The sequence below is a fragment of the Caloenas nicobarica genome, chromosome 2, assembly GCF_036013445.1.
Source record: "Caloenas nicobarica isolate bCalNic1 chromosome 2, bCalNic1.hap1, whole genome shotgun sequence".
Taxonomy (NCBI): Eukaryota; Metazoa; Chordata; class Aves; order Columbiformes; family Columbidae; genus Caloenas; species Caloenas nicobarica.
In genome coordinates, this window is record NC_088246.1 from 121798819 (window position 1) to 121826700 (window position 27882).

The following is a 27882-nucleotide window of genomic DNA, read 5'->3' on the forward strand; positions in this document are numbered from 1 at the left end:
AAATTAATGCTATTTTTTCCTGTGGGAGAGTGGAATAACTAGCTGTGTTTCAGGGGTATGGACACATAGTATGTGAAGTGGAAATCTGTCTGCGTTTTTTCAGCATGTCTTTTGTCCAGAGAAGCCCCAAATGTGCTTTGTGTGAATCACCCACCACAGGAAGACCAAGTCACATTTTTCTCAAAGCAGCTATTTTAGCACTTGTTCATTCTCTCTATTTTGTGTTTTCTAGTTCCCCTTAGTAACAGAAAAGGCTTTTATCCAGGACACCTAGAAAGGCAATCAGAAGAAACCAACAGAAGGTTTCCTAAAAGTGTTACTGGAGGTAGCCGAGCATCTTGCTGCTTCTTGGTGTGACAGGTACACAGGGCAGTGCAGGTTCAGCAATAAAAGAAGGCAGGTGATCTGCATGAAAAATCCGTGCCAAGAGAAAGTAGTTATTTCTTTAGCATGACAAGTTTTGACCACAATGACACCTTGGTAACACTCACTGTCCTCAGCTTTCTGGGCACGAGGCCAGATATGGTCAAGTAAGGATATTTTTATGCCCTACATCTATCATACCCATTTGTTTCAGTATTGTTTAATAATGGCGTTATAAACTTTTGTACTTTGCTCATATAGGAGTTGATTAGGTTTCCAAGATGGTAATGAGCACAATAAATATATGCCTATGCTATTGTCATGTGTATTCAAAAGCAGTAAATTGCTCATCATTATTCTATTGCAGGAATGAAATTAGAAGACTCTACCATTAACCAAACGATGATGGATATCACTTTTTAATCAAAACATATAATTTTATGGCTTATGAGTTAACTAATGGCTGTGGAGCCTGATTTTAGGTTGATACATTGATCATAACACAGATCTCAGAGAGGATCCTGGTTGCTATGATAAAAATATGGTTCAAAAGTATGGGTGGCACCTTGTTTTGCATCAGTAGTAGTGACCTTTTACTATTTCTAGAGGTAGAGTTGAAGACAGCTATATCTAGATTTGTGCTATGATGATGATTCTCCCTTAATATAACATCCTCTGCCTGTAGCCCTCTCTGTAACAAACTGGAGGGGGAGAGCTTCAGCTGTCAATGTTTCAAGCATCCATGGCCCACCTCTGATATGTCGTGGCTACACAGCCTTGTATCATGCTTCTGAGAAAGTTGCTAAGTTGAGACAAAGCTGTGAGAAAGTCTGTCAAGTATATAAAATAAGATTTTTTTGAGACATGGATCATGATGAGGTTAATAATTCAAAAAGAAAAATATTGGCCCCTCAGGTGTAAAATCTTAAAGGGAAGAAGAGAGTGATGAGGATCTGTCCAACTGTCCATGCCATTGGTGTGTCGATATTGATGGAAGTGGTAGATGACAGCAACTCAGTGGGAGTCAGCAGCTTTCTTCCAGGGAGCCATAGAAGACAGCTATTCCCCTCCTGACTGATCCTCTCCTCACCAGCAAACTCTTTTTGAATATCTTATTGGGGTGGAGAACACACTAATGCCTGGCCCAGCAGCTTGTAAAATCCTAGCCAGCTTCTGTAAATCACTGCTTTGTACTTTTAAGTATACTGCTTACAGATCATCTTTGCACAGCCCAAGGTACCTAAACAAACTGGCTCTAAAGCATAGCAGTATGAACATTTGAAACATGCCTGTATTTTTTTAGGAGCGTAACATAGATCCATGTGCCTCTAATTAAGAATAAAACACACTGCATTTGCCTAGAAGAATACATAAGAAAACATAGTGTTCTGGGGACAAATTGATAAACCACAGATTTTTCTAGAGGTACAGGAAAAGACAAAGAATTAGAGTAAGCAAGCATGGCAGCTTGTAAACAGAAGAAAGGTAAGAACAAGGTTGCCTGTGTGTAGACCAGTAACTCCATTTTCATCCCTGGTATTGAATGAGATAAGGAATGGCTTTCTAAGCCTTAGTTAAAAGAGAAGTGCATTTATTGGTGTATTGCAAAATCCTTTGCTTTTGCAGCACTTCTTTCTCCTGACATTAAATCATACTGCTGCTGCTTTCTAAAGGAAAGCTAGAAGTTTTCAAAACCCATCAGGCTTACTGAGGGTTTCTGCTTGGTGTGATGTGCGCTGGGGTCCAAACTACAGCAAGGGAGCTGCAAAACTCCACCTGGAGTGGTGAAGGGTGGCACAGGTCCTTTTATTCAACGCTACACACTCAGAGAAACTACAGCAGCACTTGGAGAAAATAGAGATCCTGAATCATGACATTCTTAAGTATAATTGCATATAGATCCTTGAGGGACTCATTGCAACCTGCAACAGTGCTTGTTTTTATTTTACTTGTGTGGCTGTTGAGTAACATGTGTATGTGTGTGTGGACTCCTTACATTTATTATTACTTCATGTTTTATGAGCTGTGAACTGGAAATTCCTTGCTATCTAATATATTCTGACCAGGCGACAACTGCTAACTTTTGCTAAATGCATAATATTGGCATGTAAATGGAACTAGAGTCTAAGGTTATCAGTACATTTTAGGTAACCAGAAAAGTGTGAAAATCCATTTCCTGGCTTGGAGGTCAAGATAATATTAAATAAATGAGACCAGACAATGTTTCATTTCCTTCACTTGAAAATTAGAGAACCAAAAGCTGAGAAAATCGAAGATTGCCCTTTAGGATTCGGAGGTGGAAGTGGGAGTCAGGAAGTTGATCTATGTTTTTAAATCAATCTGTTTGTTTCTTCCGAAGCTTGGATTATATTTTCTGATTTGGAATAATTTTTAACTTGTTTGCAAGTTAAGTAGTGGTGTAAAAAGGATGAATTGCCTATAATACAGAATCAATACAGATATTGAATTGAAATAAGGGAAAAGATTTCATGCTTTGGCAAATGCCAGATGAGTTCAAAGAGACCTTGGCCATAAATACCAATGAAAGGATTTTACCTAGTTTATAAAGGTGTATGTAGTATAAGCAGTTTAATGATTCTATGCTATAAGAAATGGTTTCTGCTTTTTTCTACTGTCTTTAATCTTTCTCTTTATAACTTAAAAAAGTTTTGTCTCTGTACACATATTTTCAAGCAAGCTGCACTGCTGTGGAGGTGTATGGTCTCTTTGTCTATTAAAATCTGTAATTAAAATAGCATCGTAGTAGTGTTATTATAGCTAATGAGAGTGCTACATGTCTCTCTTGAGACTTCTTTCTGGAGAGTGAGGGTGCCAGGGCACTTGCGCTCCAAAGGACAATGGGTGGCTGCTGAGCTGGCTGGAAATTGAAATTTTACCTTCTAGGAAATTCTGACATTCTATACTGTTTTCATCCTAAATAATAAAACTTTAACTTCTCTAAGGAGATAAATTTTCCAGAAAATTTTGATTTGGAAATATCAAAATGATCATGCTAATTTTTTTTTCTTTTTTTTTTTTTCTTGCTAGTTATGTCCAAATGCTTAATTCTGGTAATGCCTGCTGTAAAGACATTAACTCCACATTCCCATCGATGGCACGGAATTTTAGATTTCAGATGGAACTGTAGATAAAAATCAATACTAAACATTGTGTTTAGAGTTTGAACAAGTCTAATAATTTCCCACGAGAAACATACTCAAAATGAACATTTTGCTTTTTGACCAAACAACATTTTGCAATAGACAGCTGTGCTGTAAAAATAAACATTTAAACAGTTCTATTTGCTATTTCTCAATTTCAGGCTCATATTGCATAAGTCAGCACTATAAAGAGCTCCACTGTTTCAGCGTGCAGGGGTCTATACTAGCTGCCGTCTTTGCTTGTGATTGCATCTTATTTTTTAATAAAAAAAGAAACTCAAAACATAAATACAATCAAAACTCAAACTGTCTTTAAAATATCAGAATGATTGCAAACTAATATAGCATCTAAGTGACACATGCAGACAGAATGACCCTAGGATAGAGGTTACTGCAGCTTACATCTGACATCAAGCTTAATATCTACATTATGGTGCTTTTCTGCTCACAAGACTCACTCTTATAATATTTTTTTTTTATGTTGAGGTTAGTTCATCATAAAAAGAACAACTGCTCTTTGTCACCCTTAATCTTTTCAAGGTGATTTTTTTTTTTTTTTTTTTTTTTAAGGAGCATAAGGGGGAATAACTGTACCATATACCCAGGGACCTGGGATGTTTTGTCCCTTTTGTTCATGACTGGATTTTCTCCACTCAACCCTGGGGAAGAATCTCTCACCTTTCAGAACTGAGCAGGTAAATCAGCCCATTTCTAGAGCTCTGCTGGTGTTTATAAAAGGTATTGTGGCTACAGGGAAATAAAGTAGAAACACAAAAGCACACAAAAGCATAACATATTCAGCTTGAAGATAAAGGAGTTGTTGATGAGCATTTCCTTAATGCTACTAAGAAGAGTGCAACTGCATTGCCACGTGTTGAATATATATGCTTTGGAGGCAAATAACCCTAATTTCAAAACAGGTGAGTACAGTACAAGTCTCGGATTGAAATAATGGAAATGATTCCACTGCTTAAATTAATTTTTTACCCCAAATATTTTGATTTTGTCAAAAAGCTTGATAGAAATTGAAAGGGAAAAACACCTTGCAGAGCCAAAGTGATTAAATGAGAGGGGAACATAGCTCATTTCTTTTACTTAAATGTTGAAGTGCAGGAAATCTTTACATTACTGTCAGCATATAATAATAACAAATGCAAACTCTTGGCAAATTTCAACTGCAATTTCTCATGAGAAAAGAGCATAAGATCAGAACCAGCAGTACAATGCAGATTGCATAATTATTATTATTTTTAATTATACTAAGCAGTATGAATACGGACAGGGAACTCTGAAGTATTACAGAGTGACCTTACAGTGACTGATGACGGCAGAGAAGGATGCTCGCAGGGCCAGCAGACTCTTGTCTGGTATGCATCTGCTGGTGGTGGCCCTGCCCCCATGGAGAGGTACTGTTGTGCCAACTCTGCCTGAAACATAGGCAGCATTTGGTAAAATTCTGGCTGGGGCACGGTGGGGACAGGAAAGGAAAGAACTCTGCCATGTAGGAAAGGCTTTGTGTGGCATTAAATTTTAGGATATGTGTGGCTTGATACTTTAGAGGGCAGCAATGTGCCTTTATAAGACCCACAGCCTCAGATTCCCCAAATGGGTGCATTAGGAGATCAAAGCCTATACCTGTTAGGTAGATATACAAGGTAGATAATATGAAGCCATTCATTCATCTGTTAATTAAATGTCTTGATTCCCTATTTTAAACAGTAAATCAATAACAAATCTTGATTAATTAGTTTATTATCCAGGAACCGTTATAGTGACAAAAATACTCAGCAATATTTATTTTTGTTAAAATATCATAAAAGAAAGCAGAAAGTATCTGTTGAAATTCAGGTACCATACATTCTGGATAGTGTCCAGTCAAGAAAATTAACTGTGGTACCTACCTGAAGATGAGGCACTCATTCACAGCAAATTTTAAGAAAATTGCCTGGTTGTAAATTGTTGAGTCCTTGGAATATGCCTGTGTCTTCCTTTGTGTTTGTACAAGGACAAGTAAGTGGAGAGATATAGCTCATACCAGATCTTGCGGACTGAAAAAGTTTGTAGTTTTGTTTTTTAATGCTGTTGGTTTGAAATTCCTTTACGCCGGTAAAGCCTGTTAGGCTTGGTTTCCATCCCTTACGTGTGTGTCCTACTATGACATTGATATGGATCCTGAGGGAGAACTTCCCATGAAGGACAATGGTATCAGCACGGTTGCTGCTGTTACTACAGTTGAGGGATATAGACCCTGGCACTGGCATAGACCAGGGTTTCTATCCACATATCAGTGCAAATGAAGCAGCTTGCTCTGGGAAGAAGATACTATATCCATATGATTATAAGACACACCATGTCTCTTCCCAGAAAAGAGACCCTGTTCTGTTTTATTTATAAATATAAACGCAGCCTGTGATCTTGCTATAGCTTTACTTGCAGGTGCCAGCTGACCTTAAGTGACATGCTCTCTTTAACAGGTCATGCATATGAAATAGTCTCTTTCTTTGCACCCACTTGACTTCAAGTTTTATGAGCCTTTGAGAACGAGAACTAAGGATCTGATACAAACTTAGGCAGAAGAAGGAGCAAGAACAAGCACTAATAAATGTGCCCTGGCTCCAATTTTCTTTGGTCTGAAGTGGGAGAAAGGTGATGGGGGAGATTGTTCGCAACCTCAGTAGCTCCCCTGTATTCCAAGGACCAGAAAATGTTTGGTTCATAATGAAAAGGTCTCATTCCAATCAAATGAGATCATGGGAAAAAAAGCTAAAGCGAGAGTATTTCAAAATAGACTGAAATTTATAACTTTCCTGTATTTTCAAAAAGAAAATTATCACAGAATCACAGGATGGTTTGAGTTGGAAGGGACATTTGAAGGTCATCCAGTCCAACCCCTTGCAATGAGCAGGGACATCTTCAACTAGATCAGGTTGCTCAGAGCCCCGTCCAGCCTGGCCTTGAATGTCTCCAGGAATGGGGCATCTACCACCTCTCCAGGCAAACTGTGCCAGTGTTTCACCACCCTCAGTGTAAAAAATTTCTTCCTCATGTCTACCCTGAATCTCCCCTCTTCTAGTTTACAACCATTACCTCTTGTCCTATCGCAACATGCCTTGCTGCTGGCGGGACCCAACTCAGAGCAGCTGAGAAGTAACAACATGGTGACTCTGGGCCAGGATACCAGGCAAACTCTCTTTGTATCTCACCACCCCCATCAGAGATCAGGGCATGGCTTCACACATCCCTTGAAAAGGTGGCTTCCTGAAGTCCAGAGATACTTGAAGGTGCATGGTTGCCAAGTGTGACTTATGCAACCCAAAAGCTGCACTGTGTTCCCTCCTTTAGAAGCCCTCCAACACAGAAAGACTTTCCTAAATTCTAAGCATACACACACACATACATATACACCTATTTTAATTTTAACATAAATATTATGGAGAGCTACTCTAGATGTTTCATGAATAGCTAGTGTTAATGGGTCACAGTTACTCTTAACATAATATTCCTAGCATTGTTCTTCTAAATATAGTTCATTGATCATCTGTATCCTGTAAAAGAAATCAGTTAGTAATGGCTTATGGTGAAGGATGTCTTACTTGATTATGTCTATTAATACAAAGCATATGAAGATAATTTATGTGCATGGCAGTGACAAGAGATTTTGAACAGAAAACACTCCATTATGGTGTCATCAATTACTTTGTCAACAAGTTAGAAGTATTTCAATTGCACACAAGTATCTGCCAGGATATCCTCTTTACAAAACAGCATCTGAATAGCATGCAAAATCTGATTCTTAATGGTTTTGTTTGCATGAGATGTTCTAAGAGTGAACTGCATAACATAAAAGAGAATGCATTACATTTCTAACACAAGCTAAATTGTGAACAACAGAGAAAAGCTGAGATAGGATTATTAAAGAATCAACAGATAATTACATACCATTGAAAATCTCCTGACCATCTTTGAAGATGGTAAGACTCAGAGATAGGTAATGGACTGGTAGTACTGCCTGTGGCATTATATATTAATAGAGAGTTTATTTTTGCTTTCAGTATATCTCTGGTAACATTAGAAATTATTAGTTTGAAATAGTCTGCCTTTGCCTATCTCACTGTGCAGTCAGGGCAAATGATTTAAGATGACCTGCTGAATCACTGGGTTCAGTCCTACACAGTTGTGGGTAAGAAAAACAGAGTCATCTTTCCCCATTGCCAAAGATGTCATCACAGAAAACACCTCGTGGACTGCTTTTCTCCCATTTGGCTTTGCCACAGCTTTTTCTGACGTTTCAGCTTGGCTTTCATTTCCAGCTTCAACTGACATCATGTAAACAATCACCTCTGTTAGATGATCAGTTCTATCCTTCACCTTTACTCTTTTGACAGATTTGGGCAGGGTCCTGACACTGGAATCTGGCTGAGCTTTGAACTACAGATTAAAAGGAAAGCTAAGGGTGACTATATTCCAGTACTGCAGACTTACAGTTGAATGAGAATACTATATACATAGAATGAAGAAATGTGCATTAAACTGTCATTACACTTAATGAAACAGAACTAATTTCAGGAAAAAGATAAATTATAAGAGTTAAGGGTTGTGCCCCTAGAATAAAAAGGAAATACAGTATGTAAAAGCACACTTCACATCTACAGAAGCATTTTAGCATGGGGAATCACGGAAAACAGGTCTGGAAGGGATCCGAGAAGGTCAGTTAGTCTGTCCCCTGCTCCAAGGCAGGATAAGCTATATATAAATCATCCCTGACAGATGGCTATGTTATATCCTGTTAAAAAAACCTCCTAGTGAGACACTATAGCTCCCCAGGCAGTCTACTCCATTACTCAACAATCTCACCATTAGAGAGTTTATCTCTTGCCACGGTGTAAGCCTTTGCTTCTTTTCCTGTTGTTGCCTGATAGAGAAAAAAAAAAGTTTTTTTCCTTTTCTCTTTGCAGCAAGTATGTATTATGAAAGAGCAGAATACTCTCAGAAGAGTGCGCTACATATGGAGACTGTGATAGGGGCCATACTCTTTTCCCAATTTTAGCAAAGTTGGTGGGCCTATTCAGTAATTACAAGTTACTAAACAGAAAGCTAAAGTGTTAATTTAAATGTTGCTAGTGACTCCTCACCACCTTTCCCTGTGGGTGCTTCTAGCAATGTCTACATGACCTATGCACACAGGTACTTTGTACTCACTCTACCCTGACCTCCGACCAGGAATTCGGGAGCTATATGTGATGGATCATGTTAACAGCACATGGTTATCAAGCCTACTAGTCTGTGGGCCAGCTCGGAAAGCAATCAGAACAAACTCAACCCCCTCTAGCGCTGTCTTTTTTTAGTACTAAAGGACCACCTATCTAGGGAGGTGACTGTAAGTCACGCTAGGACAGAGACATGGCAGAGCATGAGCTGCCCGATGAGAAATGCCTGTGTGGGAGGCATGCACTTAATAACACTTAATTGCATAGTGTGTTTGAACTATGGATTCTGTACTTCTGTTCTTGAACAAGTCCAAAAATAACTCTGTATTATAACAGAACATACCTCCTCTCTGTGTAAGCAGTCCATCTCAATGCTTTAAACATAACCTTTTGAACCTTTGCAAATTATATTCTTCTATCAGTCAAAAAGAGGATTTTTTTCCATCAAAATGTGCATATTTTATGAATATAGAAGATTGGCATGTCTATACCTAAGAAAAACATTCCTGATGAAAGCTTGGCATCAGGGCATAAGGCTGGGGAAGAAAGGTGGGCTTTTTTTCACTTTCTGCAGAATATTTTTCTTTCTTCTGGCAACATGCTGCTTTCAGTCTTATGGTGAAATTTTAAAATGTCACTTTTTCGATGAAAAATTAAGTTGTACATATGCATATATGACCTTCCAGCATTTAGTGTTAAGGTGGAATGTACGTGCAAGAATACCTAAATACAGAGAGAGCACAACAAGAGAAAAATCTGTTTCTACAATATTGCATTTTTATAAGACTTACACATTCATGTAGGGATGATGGAAATGAGACAGTTTCTGTACAATAGAAAATAAATTAAAGGCAGAACTTTCCCGGTGTTTCTAGCAGCAGAGATGTGTTCTTTCTCAAGTTTAAATCCAATATCAACAAACTTGGTTAAGCCATTAAAATCCACAGAGGTTTGGGATTCTTCATCTTGCTAGGACTCCCAGAACATACATATCCTTGAAACGATGTGTTTTTGAGACATATCCCATCTTGTTTTTCTATGAAAAATAGATTAAAAAGCATAAAATAGAGAAAAAAGCCTAAAATATGGCTTTCAGTCACCAAGACAAAGAGCCTTGCATGAAGGCACAATGTAATTAGGAATTTGCAATACATTGATTCTCAATGCCTTCCCAATCTGCAGGCTAACCAGGATGGTACAGATCATTTATTCTGTGGCCTGATGCAGCCTGTTATTATTACCTTCTGGCAACCTTGTCCAGTCTGCAATGGCTCCTTTTCTTACCAGTCTTTTGGGACATGGCAGTGGAATAAGGGAATAGTCCTGAATTCTGAAACTGTGACTGTGACCTTGATGGTCTGTTTGAGGGTAAATACTCCTTTTAGTCAAGTCTACAATGACTTATTACATTCTGTGTTTTAATATTTATAAAAGTCTAAGACAAAGGCTGCTGCATATTGCAAATTACAGTTACAGGACTATGCCCTGAAGCCTTTTTTCAGTTTGCCTGATCAGTGGAATTTTAGTTGAGATAGCATTTGTCCTGTTTATTATTAATGCATACTAAGACAACTATTCTGGCTTGTTTTGCCTATTTTCAGGAGGATTTAAACTGTTCCAAGCTGCATTACAGAAGGCAAAATCAGAATAATTCATTTTCTCATACCTCTGTTGAGATCCTGAAGCATTTTAGCTTAAGACATGTTAAAATTCTTTGCTTATACATTGAATCAGAGTATGGAGAGTTTATAGGGAATAGAAAAGGGATTGGATAGAAAATGCTTTAGATGTGACTCATGATCATGAGTGTTCAGTTCAGAAATCTGAACTCAGATTTGCCTAAATGTCAGAGGACGTTGCTTGCAGGTGGGTTTAAACTTTCAACATTTTCCTCGTGCTGTTTTTGCTGTATTCCACAGGTTACCTTTGCCCCACAATAGTCTTTTGGTTCCTACACTCTATAGTATACGTGAACAGCAAATTAAAAGCAAATAAACAAGTCTACAGCACAACAGACTATTTTAGTACCCAGTGAAACTAGGGTAAAGGTTGCAGCTGGTTAACAAATATTTTGGCAGCATGTATAAAGGAGTGAAAAAGGAAATCCAGAATGCTGAGGTTTGCAGTATCAAAGACTTTTCAATTTGTATTAATTTTTAAACACCCTAAAATGCCTGACTTGAACATACAGGCATAAAATAACATTCATAATGTTTTTTAATACGAAGACTTGAAACAAGGAGCTGCTGACACAGATCTTTTGAAGACAACTTCAGCATTACATTTCTATGGAGGAAACTTACTTTTGAGCTATTACATATCAAGGCAGCTGAATACCTTAGGTGGAAATATAAAGTAGGATGAACCAGAGTAGTCCTGTTTCTGTGTTCCTCCCAAACGTAGTTCAGCAGAAACAGGATTATCTTCTTTTAGGGCTTGACCTGACTGCCCCGATCAGCCTAAATTACCACACTTGAAAAATACCCACAGGGTTTAACTCATGGGAATTCAGAGGGGGCAGAGAGATAGATGGGCAGGACTAGTCTGGAGTGTAGAAAGCATCAGTATTAGCAGAGGGACCAGATGAGCTCTCCCACTGCACATGAGCATGAGCAGCATATGAGCTGCAAACTGTCTCCCATCACCTTGAGTACAGCTCAGTTTGGAACTGGAAGGCTTTGCTGGTATGGATAAGTATTCAATTAGGCACTGAGCTGGCCTTGTACGCTGGGCTGACACTCCTGCCAAGACAGGCCTTTGGTCCTGAGTGTGTCTCACAGCACTGGAAGACCTACCTTTCCTCCTGCCCACCTTGCAAAGCCAGGCTTGAGGCAGATCTGAGCCCAGCTGCCCAGCTGATGCTCAGTCTATGCGGTGGTGGAATTCACTGCCAGTGAATTATAGAAGAATTTACAATCGTTTACAGGAAGTGCACTCATTATTAGTTTAATATTCAAGCCAAGTTTTCCTTAAAGAGTACAAAGTATCGATTATTCACAAAGGCCAGGCAGGCAGACAGTGAAACTTTGTTTTCCTTTGAAGAAAGAATTTCAGGGTAAAGTTAGTGTTGTTTCCTATTTCTTAGAGTATCGGTGGACTTTTACCCACACAGTATGTAACTTGGCATGTTGTGCTATCAGGCGCTCTAGTGCATGTTTGCTCTGCTTCTTCCAACAATCCTCTGTATCTTTCTTGTTTGATATTGGGAAGAGAGGCAAGAGACGTTACAGCTGAAAAGTACATGATGTTGTTTTGAACACATTTTTGGAAGACGGAGTGATATTCTGGAACTTTCTCACCAGTTCAGTCTCTCTCCACTGGATTAATGCCAGTGACTGACAATAGCAGTCGTTGATACAACAGAACCAGAGTCTGAGGTTTTGCTCCAAAGAAAAGTATTTTCCACAAGAAATATAAGAAATTTAAAACATGATTTGGCCTACCATAACTGAGGCTTCAAATGAACATGATAGAATATGTTAGCAGAGGGACATTTTGATATATTCAATTAGGTAAATTATCAGTCTACCTTCCAAACAGATTTTCTCATCATTACATCATGTGCTTTTCAGTCACCCCATATAACATAAGGCAATGGCAGAAGGTGTTGCAGTGAGAGTCTGAGCAAATATGAACTACAGGCCAAACTACAGAAAATATGTATGCTATTACAAGACTTCCACAAAATACTTTAACATGCTTTCAACAGGTATTTTGTTCCACATATATATTTGAAAGTTACTTCCTCAAAGAGGCTCAGCACAGATACCCTACTTAGTTGTTGTCATCGCCATGCTTTTTACTTCACTTTCCAGACTTGTAAGCACGAGTAGTGAAAATTACTTCCCCACAGCATCCCTTGATTTTTTCAAAGCAGGACATGACCACGAATGCTTTTTTCTGAAGATCTATCTGCTTGTGGCAGCAGGTCATACAATTGATTTTGTTTTGGTTTGGTTTTTTTCCCATTCTTTATGTAGTTCTAAATGAATTTAGTGGATCTAGAATTTCATGGATTTTGACAGGTGACACTGTGTTCCAGGGCTTTCTTCAGAATGATGTGCAAACAGAAGAACTCAAAACCGATTTGCTGTAGAAACTTATTTTCCCTTGAATGTGCTAGAAAATGCTAGAATTTTCCCCTGCATCTCTAAGAAAAATAAATATGTTTACCAGAAAAATGGTGTGTAAGTGGTTGAATAGAAGACTATATGAAGCATCAGCTACTATAGAGTGGACCTAGCAAGGGATTTTGACTTTTGAGGACTACAACAAAGTCTTGCTTTTTAACTCACAGTACTAGAAACTGTACCAGTAAGGTACAAAGGATCAAATTTCAAACCATCTAGTTTTTAGGGCTTAAAAGCTTCATAAGGAATGTGCAAGTTTTAAACTTCTCATGTAAAAGCTAACTAGGACTTTCAGCGGTACAGAGGGATTGCCACACAGAAACGTTGCCTCAGTTCACACATATCCTTTCTGAGATGAATCAAATGGCACAAAAGATGCCTTGCTGTGCTGAGCATTAGAGAAAAAATGTAGAACCCGAGCTCCTTCCTGTCCCCTTGGAGTCCTACATGTCCCAGCAGAGGAGTGGATGGCGCAGCCTCGTGTTCCCCAGAGTGTAAAGCCTGCAGCGGTACTGGGCTTACCTACAGAGGAGGGAAGAGCGCTCTGGTGGTGTTTCTTTGAAAACAGCAAAGAGCTTCTGGCCCTTTGAAAGTTTTTCATGAAAGCTGACCATGCTTATTCTGACGGATCAGAACTCAGCCAGAAAACTTTCTTTTCTTAAAGTAAATTCCATTAATATCAGCTGCTACTGTAGTTGACGTGATTGTGACAATACAAAAGGTTTTTGGGATCCAGCTCCTTTCTTGTACATCACCTTTACTAGAACTCTACATGTGCTTAACAATTAACAGTAGCCAAAAGTAAGGAAAGATATCATTTTGGGTAAAATTGTCTATAAGATGGAAAATGGAGAGAGCAGGAAAATGTCAGCAAGTTGGCAAGGGAAGTGGCAGAGTCTCCCTCTTTCACTGCATTCAAAGTGAGACAAAACATTTCCTGAAAGATATTTTTCAGCCATATGCAAGTTATTGGGCTCAGCGGGGGCCAATATTCTGTGGCGTCTGTTGTACAGGAGCTTGGATGAGTTTATTTAGTAGTCTTTAAATTCAATGAAACTATAAAACACCAGAAGAAGGGCTCCATCTCAGTTGGTATGGGCTTTATGAGCTGAAAGGCAGGCAAGGGAAAGCAAAGACAGCAATGAGGAAAGGAAAGAGATAGAACTTTCCAGTTTTATAAATCAGAAGTGAAGCCCTTGTCACCAATACTCTACATCGATGTAACAGTAGAACAACATCTATATGCAGCTACGTCAAAAAGCCTTGCAAGGGAAAGTATAAAGTTTCTCAAATTTGAGGCTCTCCAGAGGCTTTGAGAAAAAAAAAAATTGTAAAAAAGGCACTCATAAAGGACTTTTTAGTTTTAATAGTATGTAAACCAACTTAGCTTATTATTTGATATGTACAGATAATAGTGTTTCATTTCTGTGTTTTGCCCAGTATCTGTGGGTAAATACATTTTTTTCCTGTTGCTCGTAGCTTATGAAGCATTGACAGTAATATATATGAATAGTGCCATAAGTACTAGAAAAAGCATTGTAGTGCATATTGCAGAGAACCAATAAACAGCCAACAATGTATGGCTACATGTGAAATTACTGGCTGCTCTTCAGAAGTGCTCTAGGAAAATTGTGATTTTCAGATATGATCTGTTCATTTAAATTAAAGTCTGATGACTGCCTCGAGATGTCCATTTATCGCCCAAAATAAATCAAACTGAGAGAACAGGCAACAACACATGATTGTATTCAAAGGCAACACATCAGCACCTATGGGTAAAATTTCCAGCAGCAGTCAGATAACAGGGGCAGGAAATAAGACTACAACAATAGATCACATCAGGACAGGATATTATAGAATCTCAGCTTGGTTCATAAATAGAAAATAATGAACTACTGCTTTCATAGTCTTACCTGTCAAACTGTATTAAAAAACTTGAAAAAATGTTGTCGCCTGCTACAGCTGAAGATTTGGTCAAGGAATTAAATAGATTGTACTGAAACAAGTACACCTGCTTTTTTATGTATGTGGACCTGAAAGCAAGAAAGACAATAGAGTATGTAATGCTCATTTTTAGGCTATGATTTCCTCCTTGATTTTTGCTTTTGGATTCAGATTAAAATCTTATGAAACTTTTTAGTGATCTTCAAATTTGAAAGCTTTACTAGCAAACCTGAAAGATTCCCCAGAGCTATGGGCTAGTGCCTAGCAAAAAATCAAGAAAAAAGGATTTGAAAATTCAGGTGAAAATCTGGGTGGAATTATAATTCTTCTCTTGGCATTAGTTGGAGAGTGTGAAGAATGTTCGAGCAGAAAGTCTAGCCACCAGATGGAGGATCAAGGTAATGGGAGGTAATGCAGATCAACAGATGGAAGCCTGAGAAATATCTGAAAAGAAAACCTTAAGAAAGCAATTTATTGTACTGAGTACTTTACATTTTTAGTTGTCTTGCAAAATGTTCAAGTTGCAAAGCAAATACATGCCCAAAGTGGACATGTTAAGCACTGAACTGAGTATTAGAAATGAGAAAGGGACTCCTTCCCTGCATGTCAGATAGTCTCTATGTAAGTTGGTACAGCCCTGTGGGCTGTGACCAAGCACAATAAGATGGTCTCTTGAACAGCAACAGCTTCTCAACCACTGGTCTGAAGGATTTCTACCTCATTTTGTTTGAATTACAGTATTATCAACACTCAGCTTCACAACAGGGGGAGGTCTATACCACTGGGCAGACATCTGCTTATATTTATACAATCCTTTTCCTTGCAGCATTCTAGAGTACAAAGCATAATTTTACATGTCACACAGTCTGTCAAATGCTCCTGAGGGTGCACTGAAAGTGCCCACTGGAGGAGAAAACTTTGGAGGCATTCCCACACAAAATCTGAATATCCACCAGCTGGACCTTCCCCACTTAAGGTGCCTAAGGCTCCTGAATTAGAAGCGTTTTTGAAGACTGCTGAGAAGAAGGGCCAACTGAGTTACACAAGAACTAGAAACTGCGCCCTGATGAGGCTGCACAATGAGGTACGATAAACCTGTGTGTGTGCTGAGGATTTGTGAAATAACTAGCTGAGCATTTTTACTTCTGTAGCCACTTCGGCTAATTGCACAGACTCTGAAATACTTGTTAAATCACAGTGAATGCGACAGCATTTTCACAGAAAGTACATTTCATAGAAAGGGCATATCAGGTTCCCTAGCACCTCAATCAGCATTCAGATTTACTTATGCAGCTGAACTCCCCATGAAAGCTGGAGTCAGCTGGCAGAAGAGAATACGACTATCTGCACTGTGTGGGTGGGCACCTACACATCACAGATACCAGTTTCGTTGGGATGAGTGTGTTCTCTCTTTTTGAGAAGAAAGTGCAGTAATTCTGAAATCTGTAGTAGGTGTGCACATGGCTCACTCTTGTGTGCATGAATTGCCTGTGTTTTCTCAGCTCATGTGATTGTATTAAGCACTGGCCTTGCCCAGGGAACACTGGCTAGGGGAAAATGTCATCATGACATCCTACCTAGCATAGCTGAGTGTGCTATTTCCCCTGCATACTGAAAAGGTGACCAGGGTGGTGTAGAATTTCACCAAAGGAGCAGGTGGTGGTGGCCTGCAGCCTTTTGTTACATCCACAGCCACAACAGATTTACTAACACCAGACTGCTGTGCCATGGATCTACAGGAGTCTGGCAGAAACAGCTTCCAATGAGAAACGCCCATAACTTTCTAGACCGGGAAAAGGGAAACAGAAAAAGATGTGATGCGTCTCCAGCAATGAGCAGTTTCTGAGACAGACCCATGAAGGTAACTTTTTGTATCCAGAAATCAACAACACATGAATATAAATCACCAGGAGGGGCTCATGATGCATACCCAGAATTATTAAAACTTGGCAAAACTGAGTTTGATGGTGGCATCTGCCATGCTTTTAGTGCATCAGAAAACAGCAGAGATTCAGCTGGTGCTGGCACAACTTTTGAAGAACATGGTCTAGGAGAACCAGTAGCCAAATGGCCTCCAGCAACCATCCAGGGTGATGGGCTTTACTGTCCTTGAATCTGGTGATACCTGGAGCTTTTTACTGCCTCTGTTGTTTTTTGTCAGCTTCACAAGCTGTAGCTTATTGTAATGCGTACAGAACAGTGCAGATGTAAGACTGCAGCAGGCAGTGTTCCTATGGGCCCTGTAGTCTGTGCTGGAGTAAGAGATGTCTTTGAAAGGAGATATAAGAGCTTGCATGATTGTAGTCACATCCTTGAGAACTTCATCTTCGACAAAGCAGGAATGTGCCTGAAGCAAACTGAGGGAACTGCAGACACAGACAAGGCACTGCAGCCTGGAGCCTCCTTATTGCGGTCATGGGAACAGTGTCGACGTGGCTTAATTCTGCTTGCTTGCCCTGTGGCATTGCAGATCCATGGAAGAAACACCTGACCAGGTAAATATCTACAGGCAAGGTTTCCACATAGCTCAAATGAGTGTGTGTGTATAAAAGACCAGAGCTAATGGCTAACGGTGCATTTCCAAGCTTTATTACAGATTTCTTAAGGTTTGAATACTTTCTTTCATATCTTCACTTCTGTAAAAAAGTGTGAAGGTTTTTAGGTGTCTGATAAGATTGCGCCTTTTTCCTCCTACAAACACAAAATGACAAAAATGACTCTAAGAGTCCTTTGGCAAGACATTGCAAATTTGCAGATGGAATTTGGAGCCATAAGGCAGCCAAGGGATGCTCCTTTCCAGGCTGAGCCTGTTGCCAGTGCAGAGAACAGGGTGAGCCAGATTTCATTTAGTACCTGGAATAGTACATCAGGGAAACCATAGGGAGAGGATTTCATTCATAGGGAACACAGCTGCTTCACAGACCCTCTTGTACTTCTGAGGTGCTGCCAGGGCCACCCTGGTGGTCCCTGCTCCTCTGGTGGACACCTGCAGTAGTTCCACCTCCTGTTTTTGAGCTCCAGTGTTTGTAGGAATCCTTCAGCCTCCAGTGAAGGGTGGCAGGACTGAATTACACCCTTAGCTCATCGTTTCTTGACTACAACACAAATGAAATGTTTGACACAAACTAAGTGCTTGAGTTTAAACAACTCAATAGAGAAACCTTAAGTAAATGAATAAATGGAAATGAAACAGTACTTTAAAAATTACCAAAGACTATCTGTTTCAAAACTATCAAAGTTCCTATCAATTTCAAAACCACTTTGATACAACTTACTAATAGAACAATATTTTGTAACCATATTTTGTAAGAAAATTGTGAAGATCTGCAATAAGATTTTTCTGATCTTACTTTTGCTCATTTTTTGTGCTTCTGGCAAATTGAAGAAGTCATTATGGTGTAATAAAAAAGGGTATAATTTTGGACTGTATTATAATTAAAATGAATCAGGTCAATGAACTGTATCTCAATCACTGCTTTCATACTCAGAAAAGCTGTTTGATTTAGATGGTATTTTATGTCTCTATTATAAGTACTGCACTTTTAGACAAAAAAAATCTGAAACTGTTATCTGTGATATACAGACAAAATCACAGTAATTAAGTACATAAATTTGAGTGTCTGAGCACAGGATTTATTCTTGTTGGGTTTTATCTCCAACTAGCTAACCCTGCTCTATGTGCTGTTCTGACAGATGCACAGCTGTCTTGTGTGCATTTGACTGAAATTCTGCATATTGCAAACTGTGCATAAAATAATGTGCTTGAAGATTTAAACAATTTAATTTGAACTGCTGTTATTCGTGAATGTTTTCTTCAAAAAGCTAGTTAAAACACAGTACTTCATAATAAAGATACAGGTTTTAAGAGTTAAAATAAAGATAGATGGAGTTTTGAAGGATGAATATCTCCAACAATATTCATTAAAAAAATTAACATTAGGTGTTTGGTGTCCTTGGGTCTCCCAGATGAGAATACAGAGATAGAGGTCTGTTGAAAAACCAAAAAGTACCTGTACCTGGATCCTCAGAGGTATTTATAAATACTTGTCTTGATTTCTGTCCAGGCACTGATTCTTCTGAAGGCCAACATTACCAAGCTGGTGAGTTATAGAACAGATGTGTGAGAGCTGAAGCCAATGCTGAGCAAAACTACTTTGTTCTGGCAGCTTGCCTAACTGTGCTTGTCCCAGCTCCAATACCAAAGCTCTTTCAGATATGCAGAACTACCTTTCCCCATAGGTGTCCTATAAGAAAAAGGAAAGTATAATGACAAGCTTTTCTTTTTACCAATTATTTCTCAAACCGCAGGCCAGTACTTTTCCAGCAGTCTTGAAGTGGCTTACAGTGATTTGGTCAAATACCATGTGGCAGCAGTTCTCCCTCTCAGGCTGACAGTAGCTGTCACATTAACAAGGGAGGACAGCCTATGATAAGTGGCTGCAGGATTTCACTCTACGCAGGGAAATGATAACTACCCTAAATTGCTGACAACAGTTCATTTTCTCCAAGGTGAAGGGGTGAATATAAACACTTGTAGGCAATTATAAGTTCCTGTCTCCTGGCTGATCTGGAGGAGCTAAGGTGCTGGGAACTCTAGCTGAAGACAAGTGAGATGAATCAAGCAGAGGTGACATTTTTGGGGTTGCATAACACAGTTCTAGGTATTTCTAGATTCTTTTGCCAAGTTCAAATATGTTATTTTCTGAATTTGTGCTGAAGAAGTTATGTGAAATTAATCCAGCATTTATTCCAGCTTCTTTTGCTCCCATTTTTCTTTGGTCATACAAGCAATCGGAGCATATTTGTTGGTTACGAAAACAGAAGCAAAACCATCACTAATGATGCAGGGATGAAGCCTCAATCATTTATTATGGTTTGACACTTCTTATTTACTGAGCATTTACAGAATTTGTCAGAGATGGAGATAGATAATGCAGGATTTGATTACATGTTTCTTCTCTCTTCCACAGAGCTTCACTTCTGCAAACACCGGGTAGGTCAAGCCACTATATGGCTGATTCGTGGAAGATAATAAGATCCTTAAGCACTTAATGGAACTTGTAGGTAATTGCAGGTACCAAAGAAAGATAAGTATTTGAAAAGTGTATTTCAGTTTCCATATAAAAGTGTCAGAGGGCCTTCTTTTTGTAGTCAGAGTAAGTGTAACATGGATGCTGACAGTGTAAATTTTCTGTCTTATGTGTTTGTTTTGGTTTTATTTACATTTTTTATTCCTAGAGCAATTAGGACTAGGCGTGAAAAGATAGCATCTTCTCCTTTCTGTAGTCATTTGCTCAGGCTGTCAAAATGTATCCACATAATATCAGTTGCGCAGGTGAATTTTATCTATAGTACTACATGGACATCTATTTCATGTGGAAAGACCTGATGACAGTGACTCATTTTATATGTCAACAAGTAATCATTAGATGATAATCATTATCATCATTGTAAATGGTAACTTTTACTCAACAACAACAAATGTATCACTCCTTGAGCTGACAATCTGCAAGTAACAATTTTCTTTCCATTATCAACCATACTAGTGGAACTGTGTTATTAAAGAGACAGTCAGTATTTTGTTTTCACTAACTGAAAGAATGAAATGTATGTGCAGAAAATCAGAGCTAAGACCTACCATTATCCCTGATTTCAACCTGCCTGATGTCTGTGTTGCAGTGGATACACTTCTACAGCAAAGCCTTTGAGAAGTCTGCATCACAACATTTGTGAATTGTTAGTGCAGAGCATTGCATTGCACTGGACTGTGAACAGACCACAGTTTCAATTGCAGCATCATATGTCTTTTGTCACGTAGGGTCTGTGTTAAGTTTTAGATAAAGCTAAGTGAAGAAAACCTCATAGGTGTACACAAATAAGTCTAAAGTTTTAAAAGCATTTTTTTAAACTAGGTAAAAAATAATATTTCTATATCACAAGGGAGATTTCAGAATATAAGGTGTTTGGATAATACCCTGGTTCTATTATATAATGTTACTGCAAATGGTTGGTATGCAAAAAGAAACAAACAGAAAAAGAGATAACAAGGTCGAAATTGTATATTTTCTGATGAATACTGAGTGATTATTATTATTATTATTGGGAGCTCCAGTGGCGCAATCGGTCAGCGCACGGTACTTATAGGACAGTACATGGAGCAATGCCGAGGTTGTGAGTTCGAGCCTCACCTGGAGCAGGACTTTTATGGGCTCTGGCCACTGTGTCAGCCCCCTGCCACCGCGGCTGCCCCCTGCCTGCCAGGTTTAACTGCAGGAAGTTTAACAAGGGCAAGTGCCAGATTTTGCACCTGGGACATGGCAGCCCTGGCTGTACATACAGACTGGGGGACGAGTTGCTGGAGAGCAGCTCCAAGGAGAGGGATCTGGGGGTTCTGGTCAATGGCAAGTTGAACATGAGCCAACAGTGTCCCTGGCAGCCAAGAGGGCAACCGTGTCCTGGGTGCATCCAGCACAGCATGGCCAGCCGGGCAGGGAGGTGATGGTCCCGCTCTGCTCCGCACTGGTGCGGCCTCACCTGGAGCACTGCGTGCAGCTCTGGGCACCACAGCATAAAAATGATACAAAGCTACTGGAGAGTGTCCAGAAGAGGGCTACAAAGTTGGTGAAGGGTTTGGAGGGGAAGCCGTATGAGGAACAGCTAAAGTCACTTGGTTTGTTGAGCCTGGAGAAGAGGAGACTGAGGGGAGACCTCATTGCAGCTACAGCTTCCTCACAACGGGAGGAGGAGGGGGTGGTGATCTCTTCTCTCTGGTCACCAATGACAGAACCCGAGGGAATGGCAGGAAGATGTGCCGGGGAGGTTTAGATTGGACATAAGGAAAAGCCTCTTCACCCAGAGGGAGGTGGAGCACTGGAACAGGCTCCCCAGGGAGGTAGTCAGGGCTCCAAGCCTGACAGTGTTCAAGAAGAGACTAAGCAATGCCCTCAGACACATGGTATAATTGTGGGTTTGTCATATGCAGGGACAAGAGTTGGACTTGATGATCTTTGTGGGTCCCTTCCAACTCAGGACATTCTATGATTCTATGATTCTATGAGTCTTCTGGAAGCACAGAGTCCAGTCACTCCGAGGAGAGTTACCTGTAGCATCAGCAGAGTGTGGTCGGCCTCCTAGTTGCCTGAAGGAGATCCCCTCCACCAGCAGTACACAAGTCTCAACATCCATTTCTCTGTTTCTAGATCAAATTTGATATGAGTCAGTGTTACAGTAAGAAGACAAGCACCTGTCAGTGTTGATCCTGCCGTAAGAGGCAGAGGACCGGAGCAACACATCTCAAATCAAGTGGTCTCATTTAATTAGCTTCTCTTTAAGACTCATTACATAACATTGTAAAAGAAACTCTGGATTAAAGGATTAAAGGACCACTTGCCGTTCTTTCATTTCCTCTTCCATATTTCAGGGTTTGTAAATCTGTACTTATACTGTTTTAAGCCTGAATCTATATTGCTTTAGTAGTAGTGAATATGACCTCAGGTTTCCAAGGCTTGTGGCATTCAAACAGTGGATCCTGACATAGACCAGCCTATTGCATCCACATTATACTTTGGTGGGGTGTTTGTGTGTTCTTATTGCAGAATTTGGTAATATGCTTACTAATCCCAAACTATCTGCATCGTGCACCCCCTGGGACCATGAAGCACATTGGAAAGAAGAGGCCCTGTCCTCTACAGTTACTCTGGGTTTACTAGCAAGAAAGCTGAGAGCTATGATTAGGAATCTTCCATCATGGCCATCTGTGCCCCAGTGAAAGAACTAGTCAAACCAAGATTGGTGGATAAATTCCTCCTTCTCCCACTAATACGTTTCACCAGGGAGGAATCATAAATTTTTCCTGTTTTGAGCAGAAAGAAGGTCATTCTCCCTTTAGTCTGACCAAAAGTTGTGGCCTCCAGATCTCAGGGTCTGGCATGCCTGAACAGAATACCTCTAACTGTTAAAGCAAAGTTTTCAGTTCACAAACACAGTGTCTATCTGTGACTACATTGCTTTTTCTGAAAGCCTTTCTCATCCTTTTGGAGTTTCTCTCTCAGCTCTTTATGCTGTCTTCTAGTTTTGGACCCTGAACTCCACGGGAGCCGGCTGTAATGCCTTGCAGCAGGTGGCCATGCAAAGAGATGAAGCTTTAGGAGCCCTAGAATTACTTTGAAAAAAAAGAGTGATCAATGTACCTTTAACAGCTCAAACATGTTTATTCAAACAGGAAAACAGAAGACCAGGTCAAACACCAAAAGCAAACTTAGAGAAGCAAAACAAGGTAAGAAAACAAGAGCATGAAGATAAGATGCACAGTATATAGCCAAAACCAACGTGTAATAGCAAATAATGCACAAATTGTGTCAAAAAGAGTTCCCAGCCATAAACAGAAGGATGCATAGACAGGGGGACCTGAAGAAGCCCCTCATCTTCTTTCCTCAGTTCCAAATGCTGCCAACTGTGGCTTCATTGCCAGTGAGATGAGTTTGTTGTTGGAGTAAATTCTCCTGAGATGCTGGGAATTTTTATCTTGAGAGGTACCCAGCTTGGCTACCTTTGTTTTTTTTCATGGAAGCTACTTGAAGTGCATCGTCTATGTGTCATACCTAGAGGCTCAGCAACAGTGTCAAGTAGGACTGAGGCTGGGACTAATAGCTCCCCAAAGAAGCTGCTTATCTAGTCCTTTTCTCTCCTTTTTACTCCCAGGTTGTCACAGAGGAAGGGATTGGCAGTGCCTACTCCCTACTTTTTCCTTGCTGACATGTTATATATTTCAGGCAGAAAGCCTTCTCTAGTTGTCTGAATGTGACTGTGCGCCAGCTCTTGCTGTGCTGGAAGATTTGGCACTGGGGGTGCAGAGGCAGCTTTGCAGCAGCCTGAGTAAAAGACTTCCCACCAGCAGCATCTGTGGAGGTGGGAACAGTAACCACATTAGATTCATTAAGATCTAATCTAAAGAAATGAAATAACTGAACCCTAATTAGCCACGTACATCCTAATGTTAAACATGGTAAGTTTGCAAATGGATGCCTAGGAGAGATTCACTTGTTTGCAGGCTTATTGGGCTCTGGACCTCTTACACCAGCCACCAGTGACATCACATTAAATTAGATAACTGTTAAATTAATGCCAGGGAACCTTATCAGGGAACAGAACATGTTAGTCTGTACTCTTAAAATGTTAGAAAGGTCCTGGAATGGCATAGGATTTTCCCTGGCTCCATCCCAAAAAATTCCTAGGCAGCTTGGGATTTAACATAGTTCTTCATAGACTGTTTTGGATGTAACCATATTATTTTGCAGTATAAAACAGTGTGGATATAGGCCATTGCATACCAGTTTTCTTCAGGGCCAAAAAATGGTCCCAAACATTTAAATTACTAGTAGAGACAAACTATTAAGTGTGTGGGAGTCTAGAAAAAATGGCAGAGTCCCTGGTCAGTCCTAATGATGTTTGTACTTCTGAGGCCAACTGGTTAAAGTGTGGGAGAAAGAAGTAACAAGCATAGTGAACTGAGGATCTGGCCTGTTGTTGTTGTGTGAGAAGTCCTACACTGTCAGTGTTCCTCCCCTGTGCCTCTCTGCAGCCTGGTCTGATTTGTGAGTGAATTAAGACTTTTCAGGTTTCTCCAGGGGTCCCTGTATAAAATAGAGCAGGTATATGAGACACATAATGACATGCGGATGTGTTTATTGCAATGGAGCAGATTGAGACATACAAGAACATGCTGTGTGTACTTACTATATAGTGGCTTTGGAGGAGATAAAAGTGCTGTGAAGGAGAACAAGATGATAGAATAATGAGCCATCTACATGGGGCTCCTTGGTCCTCCTGATAAGATGCCTTTCACTAAATCAGAGGACATTTGTGACTTAGGTAGAGCTCAGGCAACTGTCATGTTTCTTGTTCCTAGGTGTGAACTCCCACTCACTGCAGCAGAATAAGCTCCTGCAGCAGAGTATGCCTTAAAGTTCGATTCCTTCACAGAAGCTCATGTATGAAAAATTTCAGGCAGGTCATTTGTCACCTTCAGGACAGTTCTGTGGGCTGGGCTGTAGGTTCTACTGACATGACCAGGTAGGCAGACACTTCTCCAGCATCCTAACCACCCTCACTGTACTCAGTATAACATTAGCACTGGGGTTCAGGAGGTGGTGCGGGGGCATGGGAGATGAGAGTGACAACCCCATCAGAGAGACCACAGTTCACCTGACTACGGGGTATAACCAACTCACTGTGTAGGGCTCCTACACACTTTCATGGTATAACCTGTCCTCACAGTCAGTTCTAACCCAGCTGCACAAGTGTACTGTCTTTGACTTCTTAAATTTGAAAAAGTTCTGCTCTGTGATGTGGATGCTAGCCTGGACCAGCTCTGTTGCTAGGTTAATGGGAAATTTTCCAGCTGCAAAATTATGAGTATGTGCTTCTTGTTCACAAGCTCCTTGATTCCTTTTGCACCTCATGCTGCTCCATTCTGAGCATCTGGCCCGGTGACAGGGCAACTAGCCAAGAAATGAGGATGCCAAGGGTGTCATATCTCAGTGCTAAGGAATGCTGGCTACACGCTGTGAGGCATAAGCACCTTCTAAGATGCCTTTGCAGAGCTGCAGAGGTGTCAGGTTATATTCAATCTGGTGAGGCTGAGTCCATGCTACTTGCAAGGACAGAGAGAGAGTAGATGCAGAAGTGAATGAAAGTGGAGTCTGTGTGTGTTCATCAAAATGCAACAGTACTGTTTACAGCAACTAGAAAAAGTGGATGCTATGCAATGAAATGTTTATTTGAACCAAAATAAACAAGAATGCGAAAACATGCATGATTTTGGCCTTGCATCTCTGTACTGGCTGGGAAATTGAATAGCAAGCTAATTCTTCTCATGTCTATAGATCAATCAATCTCCAGGGACATATTGAAGGGGTATATAAACATGCCTATGATTCAATTTTGCGTTATTCAATTACATTACATTAAGTTACATATTCTATTTTGTCAGAATACAATTTATAACCCACATAGTTGGTCATACTGGAACTTCAAGGCTTCTTCTTTGGAATGCCTGAGAGGTGAAATAACAAAGAGGCCAAGTATTCATATGCTGCCTTAGAAAGGTGTAAAAGGTGTAGCTTGCTGGAAGAATTTTATCAAGCTTATGTAGCTTGTATCTGAATTTAAAGAAAAATGTGTCTCGGTAAAATGCTAAATACAGCTAAAATGACACACATTAAAATGTCTTTGTTTTCTTATGAGTGTAGTGCTACACAGGACATGGAACTGAATGAAGAGAAACTTCTAACAGCTTTTGAAAACTTGATATATTTAACTGTAAATGCATAAAGTTGCACCAACAATTTAGCAATGTGCGTAGTTTTTTCCAGTATCTTAAAAGTGCAGTTTATAGGTCAAAATTTTTCACTACTTTTGCTGATGCTTCAGGCACTATGCATCATTCAGAAGTGTGCTGCATGGAGTCTAGAGTTCAGTAACCTTTCAGTGTCATCTCATCTGATAACTTAAATTATCAGGAACAAAAATAAAATATATTCATCATCATTAAATATCTTTTTTCATGTATTCCATTCATATTTGTAGTAAGGATTTAAAAAATAGTAATAATAGTAAGTAATAGTAATAGTAATAGTAATAGTAATAGTAATAATAATAACAAGAACAAGAACAAGAACAAGTGCCAGAACTACCAGTAAGCAATCACTTCACTACTGGGAGTGGTGATTGCTAGAAAGCTGATGATTTTCAGTGCTGCCACACATTGCATCAGTAAAGAGAAAGGCTTTTTCTGTCCTTTCTGTGCTCAGGCTGTCCCCAGCAGGTCTATGGCCCTGTGCCTCTTTCGCAGGCTACATACAACATAAATTTCCATTCTCCTGCCACCTCGCACACTGACATTTAATTCTTCATTAATTGCTCAATATTTGAAGAGTAGAGCAGATAAATGAAAAGAGTAAGTGATGGCACCAGTCCTTGGAAGTAGCTAACAAACCAAGCAGGTTTTGAGAACTGATTTTTGCATAGAGAAGGTTTGTTACTTTACATAGTGGAGCTACTTAATTCCTTTAATGCAAGCCTCTTTTTACAGACTCCTTTTAAAAATTTGACAGTACAAGTATGCAAAATAATTTGTTGAGACAGTGAATACTTAGAGGTACTGAAAGATGCATGAAGGAAAAAATTCTGAAATTTTGCTGAAAATGTTAACACATCCATTACAAAATACTACCCAAGGAAGTTCAGTCTTCTCACAGAGAGTCATCCTGTCAAATAAAGACACAATTCCCTTCAGATGAGAGTGATTTATACTTTCTGTACAAAATTTGATTGAAATATTAATTGCGGATAGGCAATAAGACTGGGCAAAGAAAACGTGCAAAATCTGCTCTTCCAGAAGCTTGGGAGAAGGGAATATTCTACCCTCGCATGCCAAAAATGTACCTTTCTGCATATGCACGTGGAAAGATACTTTCATTGAAGTTGTTCACATCTGTCTAAACATTAATGTCAGAGTAACCATACAATCATTAAATTGACACAGCCATGAAGAAACACTGTAAAATTTCCCGTGCCACATTACTCTTCCACAAGGTTAAGTAACAAGGAAAAGTAAAAATCACAAAAGTGCATGGAAGAAAACACCCAAAATGTGTGCTCAAAAATGTTGTCATCATGCTCACAGATATTCCAAGAACTGAAAGAGTAGCTAAGTTTAGTAGATATACCTTGTCTAGTGAATAATTAACAGGTCAGCTTCAAGGTGAAGCTCAATATAAACTGTTCTTTTGTTTTTGTTGTTGTGACTGAGATTTTTTTACTTCTAATATCTAAAAGAGGGTTATATCGAGTAATCCTGGCATGATTAGGTGGGAGATTCATTCATTTAATTGGTCATATTGATTTAATTTTTAAATTCAAGTTATACTTTTGATAAGTATCCATGATTCATGGGATGACATATAATTCAATGTTTAGTCCATTTTATAGTTATGCATACACAAATGTTAAATCAACACTTGTTAAGGTCGCAATAATAGTCAAAAGGCTGAAAATGTTCCTTCTGTAAATGCCTTT

General features: G+C 39.6%; 1 non-coding gene across 1 annotated transcript; it reads left to right on the forward strand.

The window, feature by feature from the left end:
* The first annotated feature begins 20910 nt into the window (after nt 1-20910).
* TRNAI-UAU (transfer RNA isoleucine (anticodon UAU)) lies at nt 20911-21001 on the forward strand. The gene is given in 2 exon segments: nt 20911-20948; nt 20966-21001. It is a non-coding gene; the product is annotated as a tRNA-Ile (tRNA).
* The last annotated feature ends 6881 nt before the right edge of the window (nt 21002-27882 follow it).